The following is an 8199-nucleotide window of genomic DNA, read 5'->3' as shown; positions in this document are numbered from 1 at the left end:
CAACCATGCTGATTGAATTCACATACACAAATCTCAAAGGATCATTAAATATTCCCTGGGAGGAAATTTCCTACGATGTTTCCTTTCCCACTGTCTAAAAGAGGCTATATCACACATTGTCCTCTCTCCTCAAACTGTCTATACTCCCTTTCCTTCCCTCACCATCAGCTGACCGCTTTGTCTCCGTTGGCATAAACAGAAGCAATCACAAGGAATGCCCTCATCTCCCAGCCACCAAATCAATCAAACTCTCTGTGGATGAATGTCCAGATAGCTCTTGTCCTACTTCTTGCAGCACTGCTACTATACACAGTAGTGTTTGTTGATTCAAACTCACAGTTTAGTTCTTTCTCCAGCAATAAATATTGATGAGAGGTTACTTATTGAACCTTACAGAACTCACCAAAAGGAAGAAAAATGACTAATTTAAAACATGGAGACTGGTAGTCTCAACGTGAGCAAGCTAGCATGGTGGCCTGCATTGTGGTGGGGCATGCGGTTGCAAGAAGCCCAGGCCAGAGTTTCCAGGCTGGGGGTTGGCCTCTGTTGCTTGCAGTTCTTGAGTCCCTAATTCATTCCTCCAAGGGGAAGAACAAATCCTCTGAAATTTCAAAAAGGAAGAAAAGTTATGTTAGAAAGGAGAAAAGTACTCCACATTCCAGAGTTCTATTTTGGAAGTATTCTTTGTGTTACTATAGCTAACTCATATGCCAGTGAAAAAACTCAGCCAGTTTCTGGGGATTTGCATCTAGAGATCAGGAAAAGGACTTGGGGCTACTTTTATCCTTAGGAATATTATCAAAGGACAAGGTGTTAAGATTTGCTTTGAACTTTATAATCTTCGAATCCAGGAGATTCAAGTGGTCAAATTAGAGAAATGGCTGGATGATAACTTGCTGTAGTTACGAGATGCCCTTCCTGAATATAGCACTGCTGATGTGAATATGAAGCCAGTAGCACAACAGCCTAGCCAAGAAGTTCCTGTTAATAAGCTGAAAGTGAAAATGAAGCCTCAGCTCTCGTCCAAATACTGGGACTGTCCAAATTTTAATATTTAAGGAATAATATTTGATGCTTGTTTCACCGAAGAACAAATGAAAGCAACTTAGAAGTAGAGACAGCTGTGACTTGAATTTGATATGATGAGGGAATATGATGTTTCAAAAATTGAAGCTGCAATATGGGATGAAATGGAAGCATCCAGAAAGTCCTGATTCTGAGCATGAATTTGGTTACTTGCAGAAGATATATTGGCTCTAAGAGAACATACTGAGAGACCACTTTAATTTCATTTATAAGAACGCAGTCATTAAATGAACTAAGCATTCATTGTTTCATTAGTATTTTTTTCTAAAATAAAACTTTCACACCAGTTTATTACTCTAAAAAAAAGAATTATACATGCCAAATGGTCCAATATCCATTCCCTTACTGGAGGCACAGTTACAATAGGAGTCAGAGCATCACCAGAATGCTCTTTAATGAGCATGGAAGTTGAGCAAGGGGAATAGGTGGAGTGATCTTTTTTAAATTGTGAAATAAATCATAAACACAACAATGTATGATTTACAGAATAATAAAATGGACATTTACGTACCCATCATCAGGTTAAGAAATAGAACATTTAGGCCGGGTGTGGTGGCTTACGCTTGTAATCCCAGTACTTTGGGAGGTCAAGGCAGGCAGATCACTTGAGGTCAGGAGTTCAAAACAAACCTGGCCAACACGGGGAAACCTTGTCTCTACTAAAAATACAAAAATTAGCCGGATGTGGTGGCGCATGCCCGTAATCCCAGCTGCTTGGGAGCCTGAGGCAGGAGAATCACTTGAACCCGAGAGCTAGAGGTTGCAGTGAGCCGAAATTGCACCACTGCAATCCAGCCTAGGTGACAGAGTGAGACTCAGTCTCAAAAAAAAAAAAAAAAAAAAAAAAAAGAAATATCTGAGAAGGTTAAGAAATAACATTGAATAAGATCTAAAACAAAAAAGGAAAACTATTCCATATTTTGTTTTTCAACTAGCTGTTAAATCAGATAATTTTATTTCCTTTACATGGCAAATGTCAGCTAGGCTGGTCCAGCAGTAGTGAGTTATCAGAACTTATTAACATTAGTGTCACTAAAGTTGGTGTACAACCCTACCCTCCCCCCAGCTAAGTTTGACTGGCTTAAAACAAACAAACAAACAAACAAACACAAAAAGTCCATGAAAGCTTTCAAAAATACTTACTTTCAACTGCAAAAGCACATTTTCTGAAATTTCTTTCATCTACCACATGGTGACATTTGCAACGACTGTCTTTGAACAACTTTCTGTTGCCTAATAAACAATGTGAGATAGAATTGACAAGATCTTTTTTGAAAAAATAAATGTTGGCTGGGTGCGGTGGCTCACGCCTGTAATTCCAGCATTTTGGGAAGCCGAGGCAGGTGGATCATCTGAGGTCTGGAGTTTGAGACCAGTCTGACCAACACGGAGAAACCCGTGCCTACAAAACATACAAAAAAATTAGCCAGGCATGGTAGCATAAGCCTATAATCCTAGCTACTAGGGAGGCTGAGGCAGGGAAATTGCTTGAACCAGGGAGGTGGAGGTTGCAGTGAGCCAAGATCGTGTCACTGCACTCTAGCCTGGGCAGCAGAGAAATGCTCTGCTGCCAAAAAAAAAAAAAAAAAAAAAAAAAAAAGGTGGTTTGTTGGGATTTTTCTAACGTCTTGACAATGTCTCAATCCCATTTTGGAACACAGTACATTGACAAAATGCTTGCTTTTTTTTTTTTTTACAAACTAAGTATTTAATTTTTGGTTCCTGTCTTGATGGAGCAAGGTATATTAAAGATTTATCAAAATTTAAAGCTGATGAACTATGACCTGTGAAGACAGATGTTACATGGATTATAGCACAGAGCATGAGTTAGGAAGACACTTAGGGAAATCTGTGTAGTTCTACAGCCCCGTGGGAGTAGTTCTATGTCTGTTACAATAAGACTATAGTTGCACCAGTAGATTCTTTAAGGAAGAGAGGAGAGTGGGAAGAGGGAAACTGATTTTATGAGCACTTATATGTGTCAGACCTTGTGCTAGCAGGACTACATAAGGATTTTTGCTTGTTCTTCGTTTTATGTCTAGTGACCCCATTCTTCCTTCAGATCTCATCTCAAGTAATTCCTAGTATGTGGAGCTTTCCCAGACTTGACCAAATTCCTACAGCACCATGTACCTATCGTAACATGTATCATAGCTGCAATTTGACATTCATTTGCATGATTATTTTTACCAATATCTATCTCTCCAGTGAACTTGTTGGCTCATAAGGGCAGCCCAAATCAACCAATGGTGATTGGTTTTGCTTCACATCGTAGCCACAGTATCTGCCACAGTGCTTCTATGTATCCGGAATTTAATAAATATGAAGTGGACAAATGCGTGGTTGGAATTTAAGCGTATAGTCATATAGACCTACATTTGATTCCTTATGTAGCAAACTGAATAATGAAAGATATCAGGTCTTAATCCTTGGAACCCATAAATGTTACCTAACATGAAAAAAGGGTCTTTGCAGATGTAGATAAGAATTTTGAGATGGTGAGATTATCCTGGTGGGCACTAAATGAAATCACAAGTGTCCTTACAAAAGAGTGGGAGAGTCTGGGTGCAGTGGCTCATACCTGTAATACCAGTACTTTGGGACATCAAGGCAAGTGGATCAGCTGAGGTCAGGAGTTCAAGACCAGTCTGGCCAATGTGGTGAAACCCTATCTCTATTAAAACTACAAAAATTAACTGGACGTGGTGGTGCATGCCTGTAGTCCCAGTTACTTGGGAGGCTGAGGCAGGGGAATTGCTTGAACCTGGGAGGTGGAGGTTGCAGTGAGCTGAGATAGCGCCACTGCACTCCAGCTTGTACAACAGAGAAAGACCCTGTCTCTAATAATAATAATAATAATAATAATAATAATAATAATAAGACAGGGAGAAGGAAATTTGATTCAAACAGGAAAGGGGAAGGCAATGTGACCACAGAAGCAGAGATTGGACTGATGTGGCCACAAGCCGTGGAATGTTAGCAGCCACCAGAAGCTCTAAGAGGCAAAGAATGGATTCTCCACTGGAGCCTCCAGCGAGAGCATGGTCCAGTAGACACTTTCATTTTGGTACAACAAAACTGATTTTGGACTTCCAGTCTCCAGAACTGTGAGAGAATAAATTTCTGTTATTTTCAACTACTAATTTGTGGTAATTTGTTATAGCAGCCACAGAAAACTAATACATCTGACTCTAGAAATTATTAGATAGGCTGTGTGAAGTTGAGCAAGTTATTTAACTTCTCAAGTCTGAATCCTCATCTCTAAAGTAGAGGCAATCAGACCAGCCCTCCTGGGGGTAATTGTCAGCTCTAAACATGGTGATATGTGTAAAGTATATAGCCAATTGTAGGTATCACATTGTAAATGCTTGAAAAAAAAATAATTACAATTTTTTTAGACATTTTATAAAATTTATCTTCTTTAATTCTCATAGCTCTATGATGTTGATTACCATATCTCCTCATTTTATAGGTAAGGAAACAGGCATAGAGAAGTGAATGTGCCCAAACTATATAGACAAAATAAAAAAAAACACCATAAGCATAATATTTTTGAAATATTTTTAGATGTTTTTATATTTGAGTGTCTTATTGCCCTGAGGCACTCCATCCATCGAAATAATGGTTTCCATGCTTTAGGGGGAGGAACACATATGAATTGGAACAAAGAAGCAACTGTCAAATGGGATTTTTGAGTCTCCAGCACAGGATTAATCTTGAAAGCCAGGCTTTGTCAAGTGAGAAGGGGTTTTAAAAAATCCTTCTGCATGCATTAACTTATCAAGAAGCAGGACTGGTGAGTGTGAAGGGTTTCTTTAACTGAAAAAACAGATGATATGAAAAAATGTTTTTTTCCATAATGAAAGAGAGAGGGGGAAGGAAGCTACTTCTGACCCAGTGAATTGTGGGAAATAAGAGGGAGATGACGGTAATAGAACCAAATATTAGTTGGGTGTGGTGGTCACGCCTGTAATCCCAGCATTTTGGGAGTTTGAGGCAGGTGGATCACTTGAAGTCATGAGTTCGAGACCAGCCTGGCCAACATAGTGAAATCTTGTCTCTACTAAAAATACAAAAATTAGCCAGGCGTGGTGGTGTGCCTCTGTAATCCCAGCTACTCAGGAGGCTGAGGCAGGAGAATTGCCTGGACCTGGGAGGCAGAGGTTGCAGTGAGCCAAGATCACACCACTGCACTCCAGCCTCGGCAACAGAGTGAGACTCTGTATCTAAAAAAAATAAAATAAAATAAGCAAGTATGAAGAATCCAGTACCCTGATCCCACACAGTGCCCACTTGAATGCTGCTGTTTATCCAGTTTCAATGTTTATAACATCTACTTCTCTATGTTGTGAACAATAAAATTTGGTGGAGTTTTAATGACTTCTCATTGCACTTGGGATAAGATCCCAGTTCCTCAGAATAGTGTGTAAGGCCTTAGATGTTTAAGTCTTGAGTCAGGATTTTTACATAAAATTAACACAATCATAATGATAGGATTTATTTTCTTGATTAGTCCAGAAGCCAGCTGTCCAGGGCCAGTACATCTACTTGAGGAAGTCATAAAAGACAGGCTCCTTCTTGCACCCTACTCTGCCATCCATACTGTGTGGCTTTTGTCAGTATTGGTCTCAGGATAGCTCCTCCTTCTCTAGGAATTATGTCCTCCTTTCAAGCTGGAATAAAGGAAGGAGGCGAAATGGCAAAGGGTAAATGGTGCTTATGAAATGAGCTAATTCCTTTTTACCAGGAAAACAATACCCTTTCCGGAAGACCCACACAGTAGACTTCCACTTTCATTTCATTGACCAGAAAGAGTCACATGGCCCCTTTAGCTGCAGGGAGAATTAGGGAGGTAGAAGTTAAAACTAGGCATATTTCTACAAAGAATGTGGAAGAAAGAATTAATGGGTATTGGGAAGCAGCCAGCAGTGTCCACCATACTGGCCTAAATACAGATTATTATGCCCCTAGTTTACTATGCTTTAGTTTATTGGCCTTTCTATTCCTTGGCTATTTTATTTTATTTCATTTTTTTGAGATAAAGTCTTGCTCTGGCGCCCAGGCTGGAGTGCAATGGCATGATTTCGGCTCACTGCTACCTCCGCCTCCTGGGTTCAAGCGATTCTTCTGCCTCAGCCTCCTGAGTAGCTGGGATTACAGGCGGCTACCACCATGCTCGGCTAATTTTTGTATTTTTAGTAGAGACATGATTTCACCATGTTGGTCAGGTCGGTCTTGAACTCCTGACCTCAGATGATCCACTTGCCTTGGCCTCCCAAAGTGATGGGATTACAGGAGTGAGCCACTGTGCCTGGCCTCCTTGATTATTCTTATTTCTTTCCTACCTCAGATCTGTTTTTTCAACGTTCAGTCTTACCTGCCTTGAATGCTCTTTTCCCAGCTTTTTCAATGACTGGCAGCTTCATGTCCTTAGGTCTCTGCACAAATGTGACCTCATCAGAAAAGACATCCTCACCCTGCAATCTAAAGTAGTCACTTCTCCTTCAACTATTCTGTCCCTCAGCAAGTTATCTATTTCCTTCACAGCACTTTTCCTAATCTGGAATTCCTAGTTTATTGGTTTACTTATTAACGTTTATTTCCCTCTTCTATAAAGTAAGCTTCATGAGAGTAGGACCTTGTCCATCTTGTTCACAACTGTATTCCTGGCACCTGGGGTGGTGTGCTTAGTAAATAGTATTATTTGTCATTACGGTATAATGTGAATAAATGTGAACCCGAAAGAGGCAATCCTTTAAGATGGATCCCATGTGGCTAACAAATTTTAAACAGAGCCAAGTGGCCATTTGCTTACTAAAGGTCACACACATACTCTGAGTTCACTGAAAACTCACACCTCTATTGAACTTCGGGATTTACAAAACTCACCCGAACCAACCAATAGGAGCTCAGCTGTGTCAATCAATCAGAACTAAGCTAGCTTGAATCCCTCATTTGTATAAACAGACCTAATTAGTAATCTGGGTGGCAATTTTGGTTATAAAATCCAAACCCTCTCTCTGTTCTCTGGAGCACACTTTTGTTTTACACCAAAGGCCATGTTTCCCTGGTTTGCAAACTGTCCACTGGAATAAAGTCTCTTTCCTCCAAATTCCTTTTCAGAGAATGTTTGTTTACAATGACTAAATGAATGGAAGAAAAAAAAAAAAAGAGAGAGAGAGAATACGTTAGACCATTCTTGCATTGCTGTAAAGAAATACTTGAGGCCGGGCATGGTGGCTCATGCATGTAATCCCAGCACTTTGGGAGGCCAAGGTGGGCAGATCACAAGGTCAAGAGATTGAGATCATCCTGGCCAACATGGTGAAACTCTGTCTCTACTAAAAATACAAAAATGTAGCCAAGCTTGGTGGTGTGGGCCGAGTAGTCCCAGCTACTCAGGAGGCTGAGGCAGGAGAATCACTTGAACCCCGGAGGTGGAGGTTGCAGTGAGCCGAGATCACGCCACTGCACTCCAGCCTGGCAACAGAGTGAGATTCCATCTCAAAAAAAAAAAAAATAAGAAGAAAAGAAAGAAATACTTGAGACTGGGTAATTTATAAAGAAAAGTGTTGCAGGAAGTCAGGGACCCCAAACAGAGGGACCGGCTGGAGCCACAGCAAAGGAACATAAATTGTGAAGATTTCATTTTAATATGGACATTTATCTGTTCTCAAATAATACTTTTATAATTCTTATGCCCATCTTTAATCTCTTAATCCTGTTATCATCATAAGCTGAGGATGTATGTCACCTCAGGACTACTGTGATCATTGTGTTAACTGTACAAATTGATTGTAAAACATGTGTGTTTGAACAATATGAAATCAGTGCACCTTGAAAAAGAACAGAATAACAGCAATTTTTAGGGAACAAGGGAAGACAACCATAAGGTCTGACTGCTTGTGGGGTCGGGCAAAAAGAGCCATATTTTTCTTCTTGCAGAGAGCCTATAAACAGACATGCAAGTAGGAGAGATATTGCTAAATTCTTTTCCTAGCAAGGAATATTAATATTAAGACCCTGGGAAAGGAATGCATTCCTCAGGGGCGGTCTATATATGGCTGCTCTGGGAATGTCTGTCCTATGTGGTTGAGATAAGGACTGAGATAC

General features: G+C 40.2%; 1 pseudogene; it reads left to right on the top strand.

Annotated features, from left to right (window-relative positions):
• The first annotated feature begins 562 nt into the window (after positions 1–562).
• On the top strand, positions 563–1214 carry LOC111530856 (annotated as a pseudogene).
• Positions 1215–8199: the final 6985 nt, after the last annotated feature.

This window comes from Piliocolobus tephrosceles, chromosome 3, assembly GCF_002776525.5.
Source record: "Piliocolobus tephrosceles isolate RC106 chromosome 3, ASM277652v3, whole genome shotgun sequence".
NCBI classification, from domain to species: domain Eukaryota; kingdom Metazoa; phylum Chordata; class Mammalia; order Primates; family Cercopithecidae; genus Piliocolobus; species Piliocolobus tephrosceles.
The sequence above is the reverse complement of the archived record's forward strand: the minus strand, read 5'-3'. Positions and strand labels throughout refer to the sequence as shown.